The sequence below is a fragment of the Schistocerca gregaria genome, chromosome 6 (assembly GCF_023897955.1).
Source record: "Schistocerca gregaria isolate iqSchGreg1 chromosome 6, iqSchGreg1.2, whole genome shotgun sequence".
Taxonomy (NCBI): Eukaryota; Metazoa; Arthropoda; class Insecta; order Orthoptera; family Acrididae; genus Schistocerca; species Schistocerca gregaria.
Genome location: NC_064925.1, coordinates 439,291,571 through 439,313,785, shown reverse-complemented (window position 1 = coordinate 439,313,785; position 22,215 = coordinate 439,291,571). Strand labels below are relative to the sequence as shown.

The following is a 22,215-nucleotide window of genomic DNA, read 5'->3' as shown; positions in this document are numbered from 1 at the left end:
GTGCCCGATGTCTGCAGTAGTACACGCTTCATTCTTCTTCGCTGGGTATACTTTTTTTCTCCACAGATCGATCCATGTGCATGTTTTCCTAACGTGGATATGTATCATGTGTTGTTGAGACCTATCTACTTCCTGTAATCTGTTAGTTTCGAATCTGAAAGACAAGCAAGCGGAAAGACAACCGTCTATTACAAGATACTGCCGTTGGTATTTAATTTGAATTCCTGATGACTCTGTGCTAAGTAAATTAACATACTTTTGGTACTGATAAATATCGGCGTAAATCGATTGCGGGCCGTGTGTCAAACACGGTGTGTTCAATGCCGAGAAATACTTCACATGAACCAAACATTGGGTGAAAATTATTTAAACCTACAATTCTGGGAGGATGCAAGTGGCACCGACACAAATATTTTTCTCTAACATCATATTTTCCTGTGAGAATTTTTTAAACCGGTAGAGGGAGTTTTATCTGGATGAAACTTAATTAACCTAAAAAAAACTCTGGGAGCTTGCATGGGACAATTTAAGCACCTTTTCTACTGTATTTTTTTGCGAGGACAAAAAGTAACAATGAAGTTTTACCAAGAGACAACAACATTAAGACAACACAATTACTTCAGTTACAGATGCTGTTGTTGTTGTTGTTGTTGTTTGGTATTCCGTCCAAAGACTGCTGTGCTACAGCTTTTCATGCTACTCTACCCTTTCCAAATAACTACTGCAACTTACATCTTTCTGTATCTTCTTACTGATTTCATCTCTTCGTCTCCCCCTACGATTTTATACCCCCCCCCCCCCCCCAACACACTTCACTCTTGTACTAAAAGGGCGAACCTTTGATGTCTGAGAACGTGTCCTGTCAACCGATCCTTTCTTTTCGTCAAGTTGTACTACAAAATTCTTGTCTCCCCAATTATATTCAGTATTTCCTTATTATTCACGTGATCGACTCATCTAATCTTCAGCACTCTGCTGTAACACCACATTTCGAAAGCTATTTCATTTTTTCACTTCCATACACGGCTATACTCCAGAAAAATACCTTTAGAAGACATCGTAACACTTAAAATCTATATTCGATGTTAACAGATTTCTCTTCTTCAGAAATGCCCTTCTTGCCATTGCCAGTCTGCTTTTTACATGCTCTCTGCTTCGGCCATCATCAGTTATTTCGCTGCCCAAATAGCAAAACTTGTCTATTACCTTGCCTTGTTTCCTAATCTGAATCCCTTAGGATCACCAGATTTAATTCGACTACATTCTATTATCCTTGTTTTGCTTTTGTCGATGTTCATCTTATATCCTCCGTTCTAGAGACTGTCCAATCCGTTCAACTGCACTTCCAAGCCCTTTGCTATCTATGATAGAACTGCAATGTCATCGGCCAACCTCCAAGTTTTTATTTCTTCCTCTTGAACTTTAATTCCTATTCCAAATTATTCTTTGGTGTCCTTTACTGCTTTTCAACATTCAGTTGCAATAAATATTCGAAAATGCCTCCACTGACTGGTAAGCAGCGGTTACACCGGTGGGTCAAGTTCAGTCTAACACGGTAAAAGACTAGAGTTTCCTTAATTCCTACTAGTACCACATCTTCTGTTACAACAGGGGTTTCGTAAATAAGGTTGCACACTTATAGTTTCTCAAAAAGGTCCAGAGGGGTCAAATCAGGAACTAGAGTAGACCAATCGACATTTATGGGAGCTGTCGGTTCAAGAATCGACGCACAAGACGGCTGAAATGTGCCGGCGCCCCGTCATGCTGGAACCACATGCGATGTCTTGTAGCGAGTGACATGCCATCTAGCAACTCTGGCAAGAAAATTGTAATAATGCCTGTCACTTAATGGCTCACGTAGGATATATGACCCAATTAAACAGTCGCCATCAATATCTGCCCACACATTCACGGAAGAGGAATGCCCAGAAAGTAATGCACCGCATTCTTTTTCAGCCGAAAACAATACTACGCATGCAAAACTCTTCCGATAGATAGCGTAGCTGCAGGACAGTTTCAAAATGGCTTCTGTGGGTGATGAACGTTACAACCAACGTGCCGTCATTGAATTTCTCACTGCAGAGAAAAAAACCGCGGGAATGTTCAGAAACGCTTGTGCAACGTCTATGGAGCATCTGCCGACGAGAGAAGTGCAGTCAGTCGCTGGGCACGGAAGGTGAGGTCATCAGAAAGCGGTTCGGCGGAGCTCCACGATTTGAAGCGGTCGGGGAAGCCATCCATGGCTGTCACACCTGACAGCCCTGACCTAGCCGTTTCGGACTTCCACTTGATTAGGCCATTGAAGAACGCCATTCGTGGAAGACATTTTGAGGACGATGAGGAGGTTATTCACACTCTGAAATACTGGCTCCGCCACCAGGACAGGGATTGGTACCGACACGGCATACTCGCCCTTGTTTCACGCTGGGGGAAGGCCACAGAACGGGATGGAGATTACGTGGAAAAATAAGGTGTGCAGATAAAACACCATTCTTTCGTGTGTGTAATTCTCATTATGTTCATTAAAGAATTGTTGAAGAAAAAAATGTGGCGCATTACTTTCTGGGCAACCCTCGTAGAACAGCAGTTTATGAGTGCGAGTAAGTGTGACATGTGGATTAACTTGACTCAAAACATGCGAATTCTGGATGTTGAAGACGCCTTCACGTTCGAACGTTGCTTCACCTTCAAATGGCACAGACGACGGAAACGTGGGATGCATTTGGAATTGTTCCACGTGCGATCCACGTGCGACTGCGGGAACTGTGCTGTGAGCGGATAATCATCTGGTCCCAGGTGGTGCGCACGCTGTATGTGAAGTGAATCAACAATTCGTCATGAAAGATGTTTCTTATATTCATCTGATTCGTCGCACTGATACGCGTAACTGCACGGCCCTCTATCGGATGAAAAAAAAGTTCACGAGTTAATTATGACATTGCTGAAAAATGTTCGTTTTGGGGTCCCGTGCAGCCTCCCAGAGTTCATCGGTTTAAATAACATTCAACCTGTATATAACCACTCCATCGCTTGGATCGAGGCAAAACTGTGACTCATCGGATGACACTATGCGCCTCCGTTCAGTAACTGACGAATTTCTGGATTGTTTAGCCCACTGTAGACGTTTTGTAACTTTTGTGCCGCTGTAAGCAATAGCATTCTAAGAGGCACTCGACTCTAAAAACCCGCAGCACGCAGTTCCCTCGGAAGCTTGTTGAAATGGGCCTGCATACACTGTCAAAACCAGTTCCTGTTGGGTTTTAAATCAATTGCGTCAGGCGTTACGCTCGTCTCAGGTCGGTGAGTACCTTTTTACGATTATTGTTTTTATGCCGCGTTACATGGCTGCAAGCTGTAGGCACGATGGATAGTTTGCTTTGATATATGAACAAAAAATGGCTCTGAGCACTATGGGACTCAACTTCTGAGGTCATCAGTCACCTAGAACTTGGAACTACTTAAACCTAACTAACCTAAGGACATCATACACATTCATGCCCGAGGCAGGATCCTAACCTGCGACCGTAGCGTCGCGCGGTTCAAGACTGAAGATATATGAACAAATCGGGCACCTTCACTCAGGGTGCAGTTATTTGCGCATCCTAACATAATACCTTCTTTCCACCGTTCTATCACTCCCGATGATGTCGACAAATGTTGCTGCTGCGTTGACACACACACACACACATACACACACACACACACACACACACACACACACACACACACACACACCACTTCACTGCCATAGCTTATGACAGTAGTGGAGGGTCATATGACCACCTGGTACCGCTGTAGAACATGATAGCCTGTTGTCAGGGTTACACCATCAAAATCATTGACAAGCAATTTGCATGCTCTATTAACGGAGTTAGTAATGTTATCTACAGTGAACTTACGAAAAAACAAAAGAAAAGAAAACTTTGAAGTGAAGCTGATGCTCAAAATTTCATTCTAGACGCAATCTTTGTCCATGCACTCTGCTGTTCTTGGAAAATAGATAGATGAGGAGTCTAGGAAACAAAACAAAAAACACAAACTACGAGCGGATTACGGTTTCAGCAGACAAATTACCACGACTGCGTTCAGTTCGTAGTAAAACAAAAGTCGAAAGCTGTTTCATTCCTTCTCATTCTGAATGAAATTTGTGTGTTCGTATTCATAGATTTTTTTAATTCTTCGATCCGTTACGGGTCGACTCTTTTATCCGCAAGTAATTCTAATCCGTACAGGCCATCATTTCTAAAACAAATTTCTACATTTCGTTTATACAAGGTGTTCTACATAAAACCGGCATGCCTCACGTAATGGCTAATCATCTGTAGGTGAACCGCTTGTGAAGTGGCAACACTGTCTCGAAAGTTGGTTACACTGCATTTTATTTGAAAGTTGAGTGCAGCTGTGTGTTTATGCGTTACCTGTTGTGAGACGCTAATATTACTGAGTTTTTACAGAAATGGGGCGGCTTGCTTTAGATCAGCGAATTATTATTGTAGAGTGTTACAACAAGACAGCCTCTATCAAGGAGTGTAACGAAATGATTGAAGCGAAGTATCCTGTAGGAAACTCCCCACGACCAGCACTATAGGAAATGGATGGCTGCAGGATCCGTTCAGGATATGCAGAGGAATAGACGACCGACAATGAGGAATCCTGAAACTACGTTAGACAATTTGCATGGACTTTACGCGGAGTTCTCACAAGTTGGTAAGAAGGCTATTGCAGCAGATTGGTGTATCTCGTACATAGTGTCATTATGTACTAAAGGATATGAAATTAATGGTTGGTTGGTTGACGAGGGGTCTGCCGAGGATCGAACAGAGGGGTCATTGGTCCCATGATCTAGGATGGGGGAAATCAAGAAAGGAACAACACAAACAGCGCAGTCTAGTCAAGGGGATGGAAACACGGAGAGCAGGGGCGTCCCAGAAGTGCTAACCGTGGTGGGGCACCAGCACGGCCACTGACCCGTCTCGACACACGATACCACTGTCACGATAAAACGGGGACATCAGGGGAAAAATACATAACAAAAGGGGGGGGGGGGGAGAGACTGCACAAGAGGGAACAGGCGGGGAGAACCTGATCGCTGTAGAGGCAAGGTTAAGGACTCCATAGCCAACGCTTACCCTAACTGAGGGACACAAATTCCTGGGGAAAATTCAAGGACTTAAGCCTGAGAGAAAAAAACAGCGGGAACATCTATTGGGGTCTGGTACCCAAAAACACGTTTCATCTTTGCCCAGACTTGGGAAGAAGACGTATGGCACTCAATGGTCGAGGCGTATCTCTCCCAACACTCCTGTTTTCCTAGTTTGATAAGCTGGCGAACGGGGGCACAGGCTATGAGGCGCTCCAGGGAAGGGTACCGCTTATGCCACTGCAGAGCTCGCCGACGCTCCTGAATTGCCTCAGCGACTTCCGGCGACCACTACGGGATTGTCTTTCGCCGGGGGCACCCTAAACAACGAGCGATCGCGTTTTCCGCCTCCGAATCGATCGCTGTAGTTACCTGCTCAACCACCACATCGATGCTACCATGTGGGGGAGATTCAACGGCGACAGCAGACGCGAAAGCGTCCCAGTCCACCTTGTTTAAAGCCCATCAGGGCAGGCGTCCGTGGGTCTGGCAGTGACAGGAGACTGGGGAAGTGGTCACTACCACACAGGTCGTCATGTGCTCTCCAGTGCATAGATAGAAGGCCAGGACTGCAAACCGAGAGATCAATGGCCGAATACGTGCCGTGTGCCACACTGAAATTTGTGAGACACCTGTATTTAAGAGGCAGAGGTCGAGTTGTGACAGTAAATCTACATCTACATCTACATGACTACTCTGCAATTCACATTTAAGTGCTTGGCAGAGGGTTCATCGAACCACAATCATACTATCTCTCTACTATTCCACTCCCGAACAGCGAGCGGGAAAAACGAACACCTAAACCTTTCTGTTCGAGATCTGATTTCTCTTATTTTATTTTGATGATCAGTCCTACCTATGTAGGTTGGGCTCAACAAAATATTTTCGCATTCGGAAGAGAAAGTTGGTGACTGAAATTTCGTAAATAGATCTCGCCGCGACGAAAAACGTCTTTGCTGTAATGACTTCCATCCCAACTCGCGTATCATATCTGCCACACTCTCTCCCCTATAACGCGATAATACAAAACGAGCTGCCCTTCTTTGCACCCTCTCGATGTCCTCCGTCAATCCCACCTGGTAAGGATCCCACACCGCGCAGCAATATTCTAACAGAGGACGAACGAGTGTAGTGTAAGCTGTCTCTTTAGTGAACTTGTTGCATCTTCTAAGTGTCCTGCCAATGAAACGCAACCTTTGGCTCGCCTTCCCGACAATATTATCTATGTGGTCCTTCCAACTGAAGTTGTTCGTAATTTTAACACCCAGGTACTTAGTTGAATTGACAGCCTTGAGAATTGCACTATTTATCGAGTAATCGAATTCCAACGGATTTCTTTTGGAACTCATGTGGATCATCTCACACTTTTCGTTATTTAGCGTCAACTGCCACCTGCCACACCATACAGCAATCTTTTCTAAATCGCTTTGCAGCTGATACTGGTCTTCGGATGACCTTACTAGACGGTAAATTACAGCATCATCTGCGAACAGTCTAAGAGAACTGCTCAGATTGTCACCCAGGTCATTTATATAGATCAGGAACAGTAGAGGTCCCAGGACGCTTCCCTGGCGAACACCTGATATCACTTCAGTTTTACTCGATGATTTGCCGTCTATTACTACGAACTGCGACCTTCCTGACAGGAAATCAGGAATCCAGTCGCACAACTGAGACGATACCCCCTAGCTCCGCAGCTTGATTAGAAGTCGCTTGTGAGGAACGGTGTCAAAAGCTTTCCGGAAATCTAGAAATATGGAATCAACTTGAGATCCCCTGTCGATAGCGGCCATTACTTCGTGCGAATAAAGCGCTAGCTGCGTTGCACAAGAGCGATGTTTTCTGAAGCCATGCTGATTACGTGTCAATAGATCGTTCCCTTCGACGTGATTCATAATGTTTGAATACAGTATATGCTCCAAAACTCTACTGCAAACCGACGTCAATGATATAGGTCTGTAGTTAAATGGATTACTCCTACTACCCTTCTTGAACACTGGTGCGACCTGCGCAATTTTCCAATCTGTAGGTACAGATCTATCGGTGAACGAGCGGTTGTATATGAGTGCTAACTAGGCAGCTATAGTATCAGCGTAATCTGAAAGGAACCTAATCGGTATACAATCTTGACCTGAAGACTTGCCCGTATCAAGCGATTTGAGTTGCTTCGCAACCCCTAAGGTATCTACTTCTAAGAAACTCATGCTAGCAGATGTTCGTGTTTCAAATTCTGGAATATTCCATTAGTCTTCCCTGGTGAAGGAATTTCGGAAAACTGCGTTCAATAACTCCGCTTTAGCGGCACAGTCGTCGATAACAGTACCATCGGCACTGCGCAGCGAAGGTATTGACTGTGTCTTGCCGCTTGTGTACTTTACATACGTCCAGAATTTCTTCGGATTTTCTACCAAATTTCGAGACAATGTTTCGTTGTGGAACCTATTAAAGGCATCTCGCATCGAAGTACGTGCCAAATTTCGCGCGTCTGTAAATTTTAGCCCATCTTCGGGATTTCGCGTTCTTCTGAACTTCGCATGCTTTTTCCGTTGCCTCTGCAACAGCGTTCGGACCTTTTTTGTGTACCACGGGGGATCCGTTCCATCTCTTACCGATTTATGAGGTATGAATCTCTCAATTGCTGTTGCTACTATATCTTTGAATTTGAGCCACATCTCGTCTACATTCGCATAGTCAGTTCGGAAGGAATGGAAATTGTCTTTTAGGAAGGCTTCTAATGGCACTTTCTCCGCTTTTTTAAATAAAATTATTTTGCGTTTGTTTCTGATGGATTTGGAAGAAATGGTATTGAGCCTAGCTACAATGACCTTGTGATCACTAATCCCTGTATCAGTCATGATGCTCTCTATCAGCTCTGGATTGTTTGTGGCCAAGAGGTCAAGTGTGTTTTCGCAACCATTTACAATTCGCGTGGGTTCGTGGACTAACTGCTCGAAATAATTTTCGGAGAATGCATTTAGGACAATCTCGGAAGACGTTTTCTGCCTACCACCGGTTTTGAACAAGTATTTTTGCCAACATACCGAGGGTAGGTTGAAGTCCCCACCAACTATAACCGTATGAGTGCGGTATTTGTTTGTTACGAGACTCGAACTTTCTCTGAACTGTTCCGCAACTGTATCATCGGAGTCTGGGGGTCGGTAGAAGGAGCCAATTATTAACTTAATTCGGCTGTTAAGTATAACCTCCACCCACACCAATTCGCACAGAGTATCTACTTCGACTTCACTACAAGATAAACCACTACTGACAGACACATACACTCCACCACCAATTCTGCCTAATCTATCTTTCCTGAACACCGTCTGAGACTTCGTAAAAATTTCTGCAGAACTTATTTCAGGCTTTAGCCAGCTTTCTGTACCTATAACGATATCAGCTTCTGTGCTTTCTATTAGCGCTTGAAGCTCAGGGACTTTTCCACGCAACTACAACAATTTACAACTAAAATTCCGACTGTTCCTTGATCCAAGCACGTCCTGTAATTGCCAAGCACCCTTTGACATTGCAGCCCATCCCGCACTTTCCCGAGGCCTTCTAACCTAAAAAACCGCCCAGTCCACGCCACACAGCCTCCGCTACCCGTGTAGCCACCAGCTGAGTGTAGTGAACTCCTGACCTATTCAGCGGAACCCGAAACCCCACCACCCTATGGCGCAAGTCAAGGAATCTGCAGCCAATACGATCGCAAAACCGTCTGAGCCTCTGATTCAGACCCTCCACCCGGCTCTGCACCAAAGGTCCGCAGTCGGTTCTGTCAACGATGCTGCAGATGGTGAGCTCTGCCTTCATCTCGTAAGCAAGACCGGCAGCCTTCACCAAATCAGATAGCCGCTGGAATCCAGAGAGAATTTCCTCAGATCCAAAGCGACACACGTCATTAGTGCCGACATGTGCCACCACCTGCAGCTGGCTGCACCCTGTGCTCTTCATGGCATCCGGAAGGACCCTTTCCACATCAGGAATGACTCCTCCGGGAATGCAAACGGAGTGCACACTGGATTTCTTCCCCTCCTTAGCCGCCGTATCCCTAAGGGGCCCCATTACACGCCTAACATTGGAGCTCCCAACTACCAGTAAGCCCACCCTCTGCGATTGCCCGGACCTTGAAGGCTGAGAATGATCCTCTGAAACAGGACAGGCCGTTGCATCTGGCTCAGCTAGAGACAGTGCCTGAAACCGGTTTGTCAGACGCACCAGGGAGGCTTTCTGATCAGCCTCCGGGGACGCCTTTCGCTGCCTGCCACGCCTTGGAACGACCTCCCAATCAACCACAGGCGAGGGCTCAGCCCCACTGCGGGCAGCAACCGGGGCAACCACAGCGGAAGACCGATCTGGGGACAGACGGGACGAGGTTGACATCCCCGTGATACCCGAGTCCGGCTTCCCACAGTGGTGCCCATTGGCAACAGCCTCAAGCTGCGCGACCGAAGTCAGCGCCGATTGCAGCTGTGAGCGAAGGGATGCCAAGTCAGCCCTCATCAAGGGGTTATGAGCATTAAGTAGGAAAGATTTAGTGAGATGATCAATCAGTGCAGCCAATGTGGTCAGGGGCACTGCACAATCTGGAGAAAGATATACATTGTAGACAGTTATTTCTTGTGTCGTCCTTATCCTGACAGCCACAGCTTTAAGAGGGGTTTGAAGAGGGTACAAGATCACTGAATACTGAGTTCAGGACACACACACACAAACTCCACCTGACACACTGTTATAGTCGCTACGGTTCTTGCAATATCTCTTTAGCCGCGGAGGGTAGGAGTCCGCATTTCCAAGAACCAGGTTTCCTGAAAAGCAATGCAGAAAGCAGGTGTAAAGATTAAGAGTTGTCATAGCTCAGCCAGGTGGTGGTAAAAACCAACGCAATTCCCCTGGAGGATGACGTTATCGAGAGGCTTGGAAGGCATGAAGCGCGCAAGGAGGCAGGATATGCCTCAGGGTCACCTGCTGCCACCGATTATTTGCAGCTATTTCTATGACGGATGAGGCATCGCAAAATGGGTGGGTTGGTTGGTTTAAAAGAGGGGTGAAGGGACCAAACTGCTAGGTCAGCGGCCCCTTGTTCCAAAGGAAACAAAGGATCCAGGTGCGCAGAGGAAGCTTAGATCCCCACGACATCCTCAGATGCAGAATTGATAGGGAGTGGTGGAGTTGGGGCCACCAGAGGATCCTGTTTCTTAGCAGACTATTATTTAGTTTGTTTGCTCTCTCGCTTCTCTTTAGGGGCTTGCTGGGAAGATTTCTCAGGAGCAGCTTCAGGCAGGGAGAAAAGCCATGAAGCTCTTTGTCCAATAGCTTTTAGCTCCTTGAGTCATTGGCGAGTGTCCGCCATGGCATCAGTGGAGACCATGAGAGAGAGGGCCCCAAGGAACACCTTCTGCACGAGAGGAGCAGAGGAGGCTGTTACTTCTCTGTCTGGGGCAGGGGGAGGGGGGGAGGGGACCGATGTCTGCTGATTTAGGGGGGGGGGCTTGCTCCTGAAGTAGGTGCTTTGGGAGCAATGGAGAAAGATTGACCCTCTACCACCAAGGGGGCAGATGTATTCTGGTGGCCCAGAGGGTCCACTGTTCGTCGCACAGTGAGGAACCACTGGCACTTGGGACAGCGATGGTGACGTAGCTGCAGCATATGTTGATGTCAACCGAATGGGATGTAATATTTCAAATTGATGTTTAGCCTCTGTGTATGTCAACCAGTCCAGGGTCTTGTACTCCAGGATTTTCCGCTCCTTTTGGAGTACTGGGCAGTCTGGCGAACAGGGGGAGTGGTGCTCTCCACAGTTGATGCTAGTGGGAGGTGGTATATATGTAGTATCTGCCCCAGTACCACGCACTTCGACCAGGGGCTCTCCCTATGGACACCATCCAGCCACAGCAGGGGCCGTCTGGCATGGTTGTTACTGCCGGGAATTCCAAAGCTACAGAATTACAAGCAACCACTCTTAGGTGTACATGGGGAGGCAACAATGCAGGTATCAGAAGTGTGATCCTGTGTTGTCTGGGCGTTCAGCCAGATGAGTACAGAACAGTTGGGCTGTGGCAGGGAAGGAAAAGAAGAAGAAAGGGAGGAGATAAATGCACACTATAAAAGCTAGGAATGGAGTTCTTCCCCTAATGGTTCATACTACAGAGAGAAAATTGTATATGTGTACGTCATACCCCAAAGGGTGACCAAAAACGCCAAAAAAGGACGAAAAAGAATAGGCAATGGGAACAAAACCGCAAGGAATACAGAAAAACCAGGTGGATAGCTGGGTGGACACAAGTAAGAACACGGAGAGAGGGGAAGGTAGAGGCAGTGGGAAAGGGGGCGAGAATGGGGAGTGAGGGGCATAGAGAGGGAAATGCAGCCTGGGAAGGAAGAATATGTCACAATAGCTCAGAGTCCCGTGGCGCCACGCAAGAACTCACGAGAGAACAGTGAGCCCCCTGGGTGGGGGGGGATACGAAATTAAAAGCTTATCATGTGAGTGTCGTGCAAGAGTGGAAATTTGAGGATCAGGAAAAAGAGGAGTATCCCTTATTGTAACTGGCTGTTAACATCAATTACTAATGATTAATTGGACCCCTTGCTTTGCTTCTTTTCAGCTGACGCCTAGTTTCGTGTGTCACGTTATGTAAACTCCCAAAATTGCAGGTACTGCTCGCAGGTCAACCCACATATTCCTCATGAAGCAACTCTCCACTCGGAGGAGATGGGTGTTCGACGTGCGTTGTTCAGTATGTGCATCACTGGCCCCATATTTTTAATACACCTTGAACAGTGCATGATAATAAGAGATTTTAGACTCTTTCTATGCACAGTTAATAGATACAAAGAAGCTGTATGCAGTTTTCCAAGATGGAGAAACCGCTCACACATCCAAGCAAAGTGAGGCCGATGTCATCAACGTGTCCCCTAAAGACACTTTTTAGTACAGCCCTCTAGCCCGCCATGTCCCCGGACTTAACACCGTATGGTTTTTAATTACGGGGCGCACTAAAAAGCAAAATGTTTGCTGATAATTCTCGTACATCAGACGATCTTAAACGGAACATTACTAGAGAAATTAACATTATGGCGCCTGCAGAATTTCACCGTCTTGCTGGTAACGTCATCACAAGAGGTGAGCAATGCCTGGATGCCCATGGTTCAAATGGCTCTGAGCACTATGGGACTTAACAGCTGAGGTCATCAGTCACCTAGTACTTAGAACTACTTAAACCTAACTAACCTAAGAACATCACACACATTCATGCCTGAGGCAGGATTCGAATCTGCGATCCGGACTGAAGCGTCTTGAACCGCCACAGCGGCCGGCGGATGCCCATGGCAACAACTTTTATCATATCTTATAAAGAGGATACTACATATTTTTAACATTACTATTATCTATTCTTTTTAGTTCGTTGATTGTTACTTGAATCTAGCGCGTGAGGCCTACTGGCTTTCTCTGGAACACCCAGCACTTCTCAGTTCACTGTTTACAGGATTTCTGATGATAATTAACTGATGATAATTAAATGAAGACCCTAAGCTGTCGACAGGCGTTGATGTACATCAACTGGGACAGCTGAACATGTGTGTCCCGACCGGGACTCGAACCCGGGATCTCCTGCTTACATGGCAGACGCTCTATCCATCTGAGCCACCGAGGGTACAGAGGATAGTGCGACTGCAGGGATTTATCCCTTGTACGCTCCCCGTGCGACTCACATTCCCAACTAAATGTCCACACAGTACAACAATATGAAGATGGTATCTGTGCTTTCGGACATGTCTGAAAGAACAGATACCATCTTCATATAGTTAAGGCTAACCGGCCATTGAGATCCTCCTCCTGTGCTAGATGGACACGCATTGCCCGAACTCTTACGGGAATCTGTAAGATTGTCTGCCGTGAGTAATGAGTGTAATAGGCAGGGGCACTACGAATGTAGTGTGTGGACATTAAGTTGCGAATGTGGGTCTCACGGGGAGCGTGCAAGGGATAAATCCTTTGCAGTCGCACTATCCTCTGTGCCGTCGCTGGCTCAGATGGATAGAGCGTCTGCCATGTAAGCAGGAGATCTTAAGTCAGAATCCTAGTCGGGGCACACATTTTCAACAGACCCCGTTGATGTATATCAACGCCTGTAAACAGCTAATGGTCTGTATTTAATCATCATTTCATTCTAAGAGAGCTGCATGGTCTCCGATGTCCGAAAAGACAGATACCATCTTCATATATTATTGCTCTAACGTTTAACCTGTAATATACGACCAAAGCAATAACATTTGGAGCCTTCTCAAGCTCATCTTCAGGTGAGAGGTGAGGCATACAGATGTTAAATATTACGTTTTGATCGTGATACTGAAAGTGGCAGCAGGAAAGGCATCCGGCCATCCTATATCACTAACATTGCCAAATTCATGTCGACCCCGTGAAGTCACAGAATAAGGCCAGGTGAAACAAGAAAGAAGAACTATTTTCTAGCTGGTTATCTCAGTTTTGGTTGGGATCGGGTCTTGGCCTTTAAAAGTACAGTTATTGGTTCTTTTTTTCGATCGAGATTGTTACGTTAGAGCCGTTGTCAGTTTAATTTATAAATGGCTTTCTGAAGGGTGTCTTTACTGTCAACTATTGTTTGAATATTTAAAAAAACTATTATGCCTTCTAGACAGTATTATTCGGAAAAGCCAGTGTCTAGTGGCGCTTACGGGGCGTCGAAACGAAACAGTAGCCCGGCATTCTTCTGCATGAAGGAAGGCAGCCAGGGGCGCGTTCATCAGGTGGGCGCGCAGCAGACGCTGCGTGTGGACCGTGGAGGCCGTAATCTCTTGTTTGCCGGCGAGGTGGGACGAGGAGGTATGGCGAGCAGCAGGCGAGGGAGGCGCTTTGTTTGCGGCCCGAACACCTGCGGCCGGTCCCGGACCTGCAAACCTCCGAGACACTCCGCCTAATTAACACACAGCCCACAGCCTGGGATCCAGCACCTAACCTCAATGGAGAGCGGTGCAAAGGTTACGGCTGGCTTGTTCTGTGCCTTTGGAGGAGCGCATATTAGACGTCTCGTCCGTGGCGAGGGCATTAAAAGCGTAGCACTTGTTTGGTTGAAGACGAGGCGGGATATTCTCTGGTCTCACCACGCCGACCAAGCCCCGCCGGAATTTCCCTGGGGTGGTCATGAGAAACCATCGTGCAGAGTGGGTTCGCATCGAAAAGGGTGTTATTTCGGCCCTGCTGCTCAAACTATACATCGAAGAAACAATGACCGAAATTTAAAAAAGGTTCAGCAGTGCGATTAAATTTCAGGGTGAAAGGGTATCAATGAGATACGCTGGAGGTATTGGTATCCTCAGTGAAAGTGAACAAGAACTGCAGGATCTGTTAAATGGAATGAACAGTCTAATGAGCAAACACCGTGACTGAATCAAGACGAAACTGAGGAACAGCAGCAAAAATCAAGTTTTCGATAAGCTTAAAATAAAAATTGGGAACTCCGAAGTGAACTACCGCTACCTTGGAAGCAAAACAACACGTCGAGAGACCTAAGAAGCAGACTAGCATAGGCGAAGACATTCTTGTCTAAAAAAAAAGTCTACTAATATCGAACACCGGCATTATTTTGAGGAAGAAATTTCTGAGAACGTACGTAACATTGTAAGAAAGTGAACGACTGACAGTGATTAAATAGTAAAAGAAGACAATCTAAACGTTTCACATTTAGTGTTATTGAAGAATGTCGAATTTTGTAGACTGAAAAGATATGAAATGAGGTCGTTCTCTGCAGAATGACCAAGAAGACAAATATGCAGCAAAGACTAACAATAGGAATGGAGAGGGTGACAGGACATGAGTTAACACATCAGAGAATAGCTTCCACGGTACTAGGAGGAGATATGGAGAGTAAAAGCTGGAGGAGGAGGAGGAGATTAGAATACATCCAAGGAAGACGTAGGATGCAAGCGCTACTCTGAGATGATGAGTTGACAGAAGAGTAAATTCGTGGCGGGCCACATCAAAATCAATCAAAAGACTGATGACCCTCCCCCCCCCCCCCCCAAAAAAAAAATCTCCCCCTCGCACCACCTCTCTCCCTGCCTCTGTGCTTCCGACGACTAAAAAGGAAGAAAGATTATTGTTTAACGTCGCTTTGACATTGGGGTCATTCGAGACGGAGCACAAACTCGGAATATTTGAAGAGTGGGGAAGGAAATCGGGCGAGCCCTTTCGAAGGCATTCGCGTGTAGCGATTAAAGGAATTTGCGGGAACTTAAACCTGGATTTCAGGCGCATCGATAGCTTGCAATTGAAACGACGTGTTTCGAGATAATGATATCTAATGAATAACGCAACAACCACAGACACTTTTAAAAGCTGTATTTTGTTGCCATGACCGGTTATCTTCAGATGACTACAGCTGTTTCCTGACAGTAATACATTACTCAGCAGCATCTCATCCGTTCCTGCTCTGCATAAAACTATCTGAACAGTTAGCTCCACTTTATATCGAAAAATACAGAAAAATAACACAAAACGGTTAAGTTATAAGAACTCACTTTTGTTCTAGTGAGTAACGTTTCGTCTCTTTTTTGATCCTATGTTTTCCTGGGAGGATGCAGGAAGTGTTTAATGTAAACTATACACGATACCAAACAATATTCTTCACGTCAGCTGCGGCATCGAATACCTATGAGCAGCAATTTGTAGTGTGTTGAGCTCAAATGCCAATTAGAATCCTCTAGGAGGGAAAGTAGATCACAGGTTGGAAAAAAAAAATCAGGACTGACATTACATATTTTAACGTTTTTCGCCAATCTGAGTCCTCAACAAATTTGGATTACTGGAACAGAGAAAGATCAATGGCTACTGAGCTCTGAAATTCATGGCGCATTTTTCAGTCAATGAGGAAACTTGAGATAAATGTCAAATAAACCTTATTGGAACTCAAAATTACGAAAAAATATTTTCCAGTACCAGACACGAAACGTTACTTCGTCTCACACACGAACTAGTCAGTAAAATAAAAGACTTTCGGCCTTCAATAATGGCGTGCACACACTCATCTCGCGGGCCTATCCATGTATGAAACAAAAAGGTGGGAAAGTTTACTTTTGGAATAATAATTCTGCAATGAAACGTTGCGTTTACAGCAGGTACTTTTCACCATATACCGAACGGTGGATTATTGACTGTAAACGTAGATTTGGGATCGACTAAAAGAGGTAGTTACAAAGGGCACTGTAACACGCTCACTTCGTTTCCTGCGCGAAGAAATCTTAAACCTTCCAGAATTGTAATATTTGTTAGATCATTGTAACTACAGAATAGTGATAGTTAATTCCTTTTTGCTTCCGTATTTTAGAAACACTAAAAAGACTGGTTAACAATAATTTTACAATGTCCATGTGGTTTTCACATGCTCACATGAGCTACAATGTTCCAACTTTTCGCTGCGTCTGCAGAAACCATGTCCGACTTCTCCAACTGAATCCACCAGACCCTTTCTTACAAGTACTCTTGCCTCCAAACGAGAAAGGACAGAGAGAGATTACACTTTGAGCCAAAGGATCTAATTATTTACGTCGCTGGCAAAGACAGTATTTATATAGCCTGATACATATTCTTTACTTAACATTTAACAAAATTTATAGGGAATATTGTAAAGAACCTTATAGAATTTATATAATTATGTTTCTATTCACATCGAATGATAGCAAGAACGCAGAAAATATGCTATTTACGCGTAAATAGTTTTGAATTAGGTTACGGTTTTACAAATGAAATTATCGACATCCACCTGTATGGAAGAGTTCATAATGCGCATAATGTTTGATTACATAAAACAACGCAGGAACCAGTGGGTCTAATACTCGTGAACTAGTAGAAGTACCGTCTTTGACGGAATGTAAATTTTGCACAACAACCTTTTTACAAAGGCATCCACACAACTGTTCTGGTAGCGACAAATTCTGCTGCTGGGTAGTTGCCAATGCAGTCGTTAAACGAGGACGTTCATTGTAAGAATCCTCCGGCGCTTTTTCTCCGTTTTTTTTCGGGAGATATCTGAAATATAGTTTCTGAAGCTTTTTTATGAAGTCAGCCTGAACAAGAACTGCTTATGCGATTCCGAACCGGTTGCTGCTACCGTCATACAGCACCGCTACACCATTTGTTATTTATTCTTCGCGGTTTGCTGTCCCTTATAAAAGGAATACTGCATCACAATTGACTAATTTAGAACCGTTCTATCATATGTCTACATAAAATTCCACTGTACGAATTGTGCGAAATAATGAAAATCAAAGTTTTGTTGTCCCTAGAAGCGATTAGATGGGCAACCTGCAACCATGAGTGTGACCAGCGTTAGCCATTTAGTAATTATATACTGCTGTAAAAAAAGCAACAGTTTACTGACAAGTGAGGGAACAGGTAGATCATCATTGTAGGGGTATATAATAAATTCATACCAAATGAAACACACGCCACCGAAGATTCGCATCAATACACAGTGTACCCCTCTTGCGGCTCGGGACCGCCAAGTGCGCATTTCCGCTTGCACACGACCATGAAGGTTCCGAATGGCATCCTGCGGTAGATTGTCCCAACCATCTTGCGTCTTTTGTTGCAATTCGGCAATGGTTCTTGCAGACCCCGAAGCATGAGCAAGTTCAGGCACGCAATGTCCCATACGTGTACAATTGGCGACGGATCTGGTCACCTTGCTGGCCAGGGCTTGTTGCTGAAAAGCGTTGTCTTGCTGAAAAACCACATCACCTACCGGTCGAAGAAATGGCGCCTGTGCAATGTAGCGAGCACTGGTTACTTTACCCTGCAGAAACGCCAAATGAGACTGTAAGTTGTAAAGGATGGACCCCACGCACCATTAAGCCTGGGACGGGACGTGAATGTCGCAGGCGAATGCACTTTGGAATAAACAGCTCGGCAGTCTACACCATACACTTCGAAGTCTATAATCGCTTACAGACAGAACCTACTCTCGTCGCTGAAGACAACAGAGCACCATTCCATTATTCAGTCAATTCTTTCACGAAAAGAGAGCAGTCATGCTTGAAGGTGTCGTGGTGTGAGTGGTAACGTGGCCAGAGGCACACGTGATCTTAATCCTGCTGCACTCAGGTCGCTGATGACACGGCAGGTGCAACATTTGCCTGGATTTCGTTCCCGGATAACGTTCGGTCGGCCACAGCTGCTCGCACAATGCGTTGATCTCGATGTGCGTCTACACCACGCGGACGTCCGAAAACGGCGACACAGAACCGATACATCGTGTCCAACAAGCGCAACGGTCTGTCGATACGACCATCCATCGTCCCGTAGGCTCACAATGCGATCCCTCTAAAACGACCACAGCTGTTCAACAGGAGTACGTACTTGCCGGTGGGGCGTGGTTGCACCCAAGAATGAAAGTTGCAAACACTGGTCACCATGAAACTCAGCAAGGTTAATGCCTGCAGCTTTGAAACAGAGCACACACAGGCCTCTTGGGTGCCATCTGATGGCCGATGAGCGTGACATATGCATCAACGCTCAGTATGCACCTATTACGCTGGTACCACTGAGTATAGTCCTTGAAAGTGCAGCAGTTTTTCCGCAGTGTTGATTGCGACAGACGAGACGGGAAGACGTTCATTTTTGCGAGCGCTGTCAGCGCCCCAGGCGTTGCGCTGTGGAAAAAAGAGTGGCGGACACGGAAAGAAGTTGCTGCGCTGCAAGCGGCCTAATTGCTTTCCGGATACTGACTCACCTCACCTCACCTCACAGCTTACTCTTCTCCGCTCTCCCCTTGGGACATTTCGACAGCTTACTGTGAAATAAGGCGAGAGGCTCTGACGAAATAAAAGCAAAGTACGTTAATAAAACAGCAAACCGCACGAAGTCATGAACCCAAATTATCAACAAGGCATCGTTCAAGCTAGTGGTGATTTCAGAATGGTGTGGGCTGTGTTTACATGGAATGGACAGGGTGCTCCGGTCCAACTGAACCGATCATTAACTGTAAATTGTTACGTTCAGCTAATATTTCCAAACAAGGATGAAAGTTATATGGACGACAGTGTCCCATGTCGCCGGGCCACAGTTTTTCGCAATTCGAGCGAATTATCTCGCCTCCCAGATCGCCCGACATGAACTCCATCGGACATTTATGGGATATAATCGAGAGGTCAGTTCGAGCACAAAATCGTGCACCGGCAACACTTACGTGATTATGGATGGCTACAGAGGCAACACTGGCTCAATATCTCTGCAGGCAGGCGACTTGGCGCTGTTGCACTACGCTCGCCAAAAGGAGATACCACGATATTAAGAGAGATACTATGACTTTCGTCATCTCAGTGTAGAATCTTGCGTATTCTTTGAATACCTCTCGATTTTGAAACACACCCTACTTAAATAGAGCAAGGCCAGGAAGTGGCACGAGGAGAAGTGAACAGGTAAAGGTTTCGATCTATTGGGATAATTCTGCGCACGTGTTGAACATCTGAAAATGATAAACGCGAACAAGAACGTTGTCTAGTTAATTTGAGAACTGCTCGACTGTGTCCCGAACAATTCATTCTCAAGGAAGAAACCGAAAAACGCGGGGAATGTGGCGATGTACGAGTATTACGAAATGCTCAGGAAACAAAAGGGAAACGCTGAATTACACGAGACCTTCTTTACCGGAAATTTTTCTGGAGAAATTTAGAAGAGCAGCGCTTCAGATATAGTGTATACAAATCTTATTTAAGCCACCGTAAAGTTGATAAGAGGTATGCGCTAATGAAGGTAAACTCCCCCCTCCCCCTCTTCCTCCTATGTCATTCACGCCCCCTTTAGCGAATTACACAGGAGCAAAATACCTAAAAACAGAACAGCAATACCGTAGTACCCTCCACCAAGCACCGTGCAGTGTCACTCTTGCCTTATGCACTGATTAGTACGCCTACGTAAATATCTGGATGGACAGATTTTATTTTAATATTTCTGTAACTTTATGATCACAATTTCGTTAATAGGAAGACATATTTTGCCTGTGACGGAGTTTTACCTTTTAGAAGTCTGAAACAGACAAGCTATGTAACAGAACGTCGCATAGAATAGACGAAAATCAATAGTCCCGTAATATCTTTACGGTCAAATCTCGGAAGTTACCTGTTCTGGACATTAGTGGATTTCGCGGAAATTCACATCGAAAATACACTCCTGGAAATTGAAATAAGAACACCGTGAATTCATTTTCCCAGGAAGGGGAAACTTTTTTGACACATTCCTGGGGTCAGATACATCACATGATCACACTGACAGAACCACAGGCACATAGACACAGGCAACAGAGCATGCACAATGTCGGCACTAGTACAGTGTATATCCACCTTTCGCAGCAATGCAGGCTGCTATTCTACCATGGAGACGATCGTAGAGATGCTGGATGTAGTCCTGTGGAACGGCTTGCCATGCCATTTCCTCCTGGCGCCTCAGTTGGACCAGCGTTCGTGCTGGACGTGCAGACCGCGTGAGACGACGCTTCATCCAGTCCCAAACATGCTCAATGGGGGACAGATCCGGAGATCTTGCTGTCCAGGGTAGTTGACTTACACCTTCTAGAGCACGTTGGGTGGCACGGGATACATGCGGACGTGCATTGTCCTGTTGGAACAGCAAGTTCCCTTGCCGGTCCAGGAATGGTAGAACGACGGCTTCGATGACGGTTTGGATGTACCGTGCACTTTTCAGTGTCCCCTCGAAGATCACCAGAGGTGTACGGCCAGTGTAGGAGATCGCTCCCCACACCATGATGCCGGGTGTTGGACCTGTGTGCCTCGGCCGTATGCAGTCCTGATTGTGACGCTCACCTGCACGGCGCCAAACACGCATACGACCATCATTGGCACCAAGGCAGAAGCGACTCTCATCGCTGAAGACGACACGTCTCCATTCGTCCCTCCATTCACGCCTGTCGCGACACCACTGGAGGCGGGCTGCACGATGTTGGGGCGTGAGCGGAAGACGGCCTAACGGTGTGCGGGACCGTAGCCCAGCTTCATGGAGACGGTTGCGAATGGTCCTCGCCGATACCCCAGGAGCAACAGTGTCCCTAATTTGCTGGGAAGTGGCGGTGCGGTCCCCTACGGCACTGCGTAGGATCCTACGGTCTTGGCGTGCATCCGCGCATGGCTGCGGTCCGGTCCCAGGTCGACGGGCACGTGCTCCTTCCGCCGACCACTGGCGACAACATCGATGTACTGTGGAGACCTCGCGCCCCACGTGTTGAGCAATTCGGCGGTACGTCCACCCGGCCTCCCGCATGCCCACTATACGCCCTCACTCGAAGTCCGTCAAGTGCACATACGGTTCACGTCCACGCTGTCGCGGCATGCTACCAGTGTTAAAGACTGCGATGGAGCTCCGTATGCCACGGCAAACTAGCTGACATTGACGGCGGCGGTGCACAAATGCTGCGCAGCTAGAGCCATTCGACGGCCAACACCGCGGTTCCTGGTGTGTCCGCTGTGCCGTGCGTGTGATCATTGCTTGTACAGCCCTCTCGCAGTGTCCGGAGCAAGTATGGTGGGTCTGACACACCGGTGTCAATGTGTTCTTTTTTCCATTTCCAGGAGTGTATGTAATGACGACTGCTTTACTGAACGGCAGAAACACAAATACTGCAACCACATAAAAAAATGCTCGTCTTCAATCTACCTTGTTCAAATTGGTTTCATTTTGACATTTTAAAATAGTATTTGCATTTGTCTTTAGTGTCGCACATATAACAAGAGAAACTGTAAAAGTCCACTACCATTTAACAACGTTTGCAGATACTTTTTCCGATTTTTTCCCACTACACATAAACTACTATACAACTGTATCTGAACGCATATGCGTAATATGAAATATGTTGGTCTGTAATTTGTACTGTAATGCAGTCAAACATTGTTAATATTACAAGTGTGTGGAATGTACGAATGTACGAATATACTTTATACAGCTCAATGGAAGTCAGCAGCAACTGTTATCATTTTGTGTCACAGGAGAAGATGGTCAATGATGCTCGAAATGATTAAATTTTGTTTAGCAATCAGTCAATATCTAT

General features: G+C 46.0%; 1 protein-coding gene and 1 non-coding gene across 2 annotated transcripts in view; both read right to left on the bottom strand.

Moving 5' to 3' along the window:
* LOC126277983 (dystrobrevin beta) overlaps positions 1–22,215 on the bottom strand; it is a gene marked incomplete in the record, with an annotated part of 561,627 nt that overhangs the window by 267,143 nt on the left and 272,269 nt on the right.
* Trnat-ugu (transfer RNA threonine (anticodon UGU)) lies at positions 12,722–12,795 on the bottom strand. The gene has a single exon. It is a non-coding gene; the product is annotated as a tRNA-Thr (tRNA).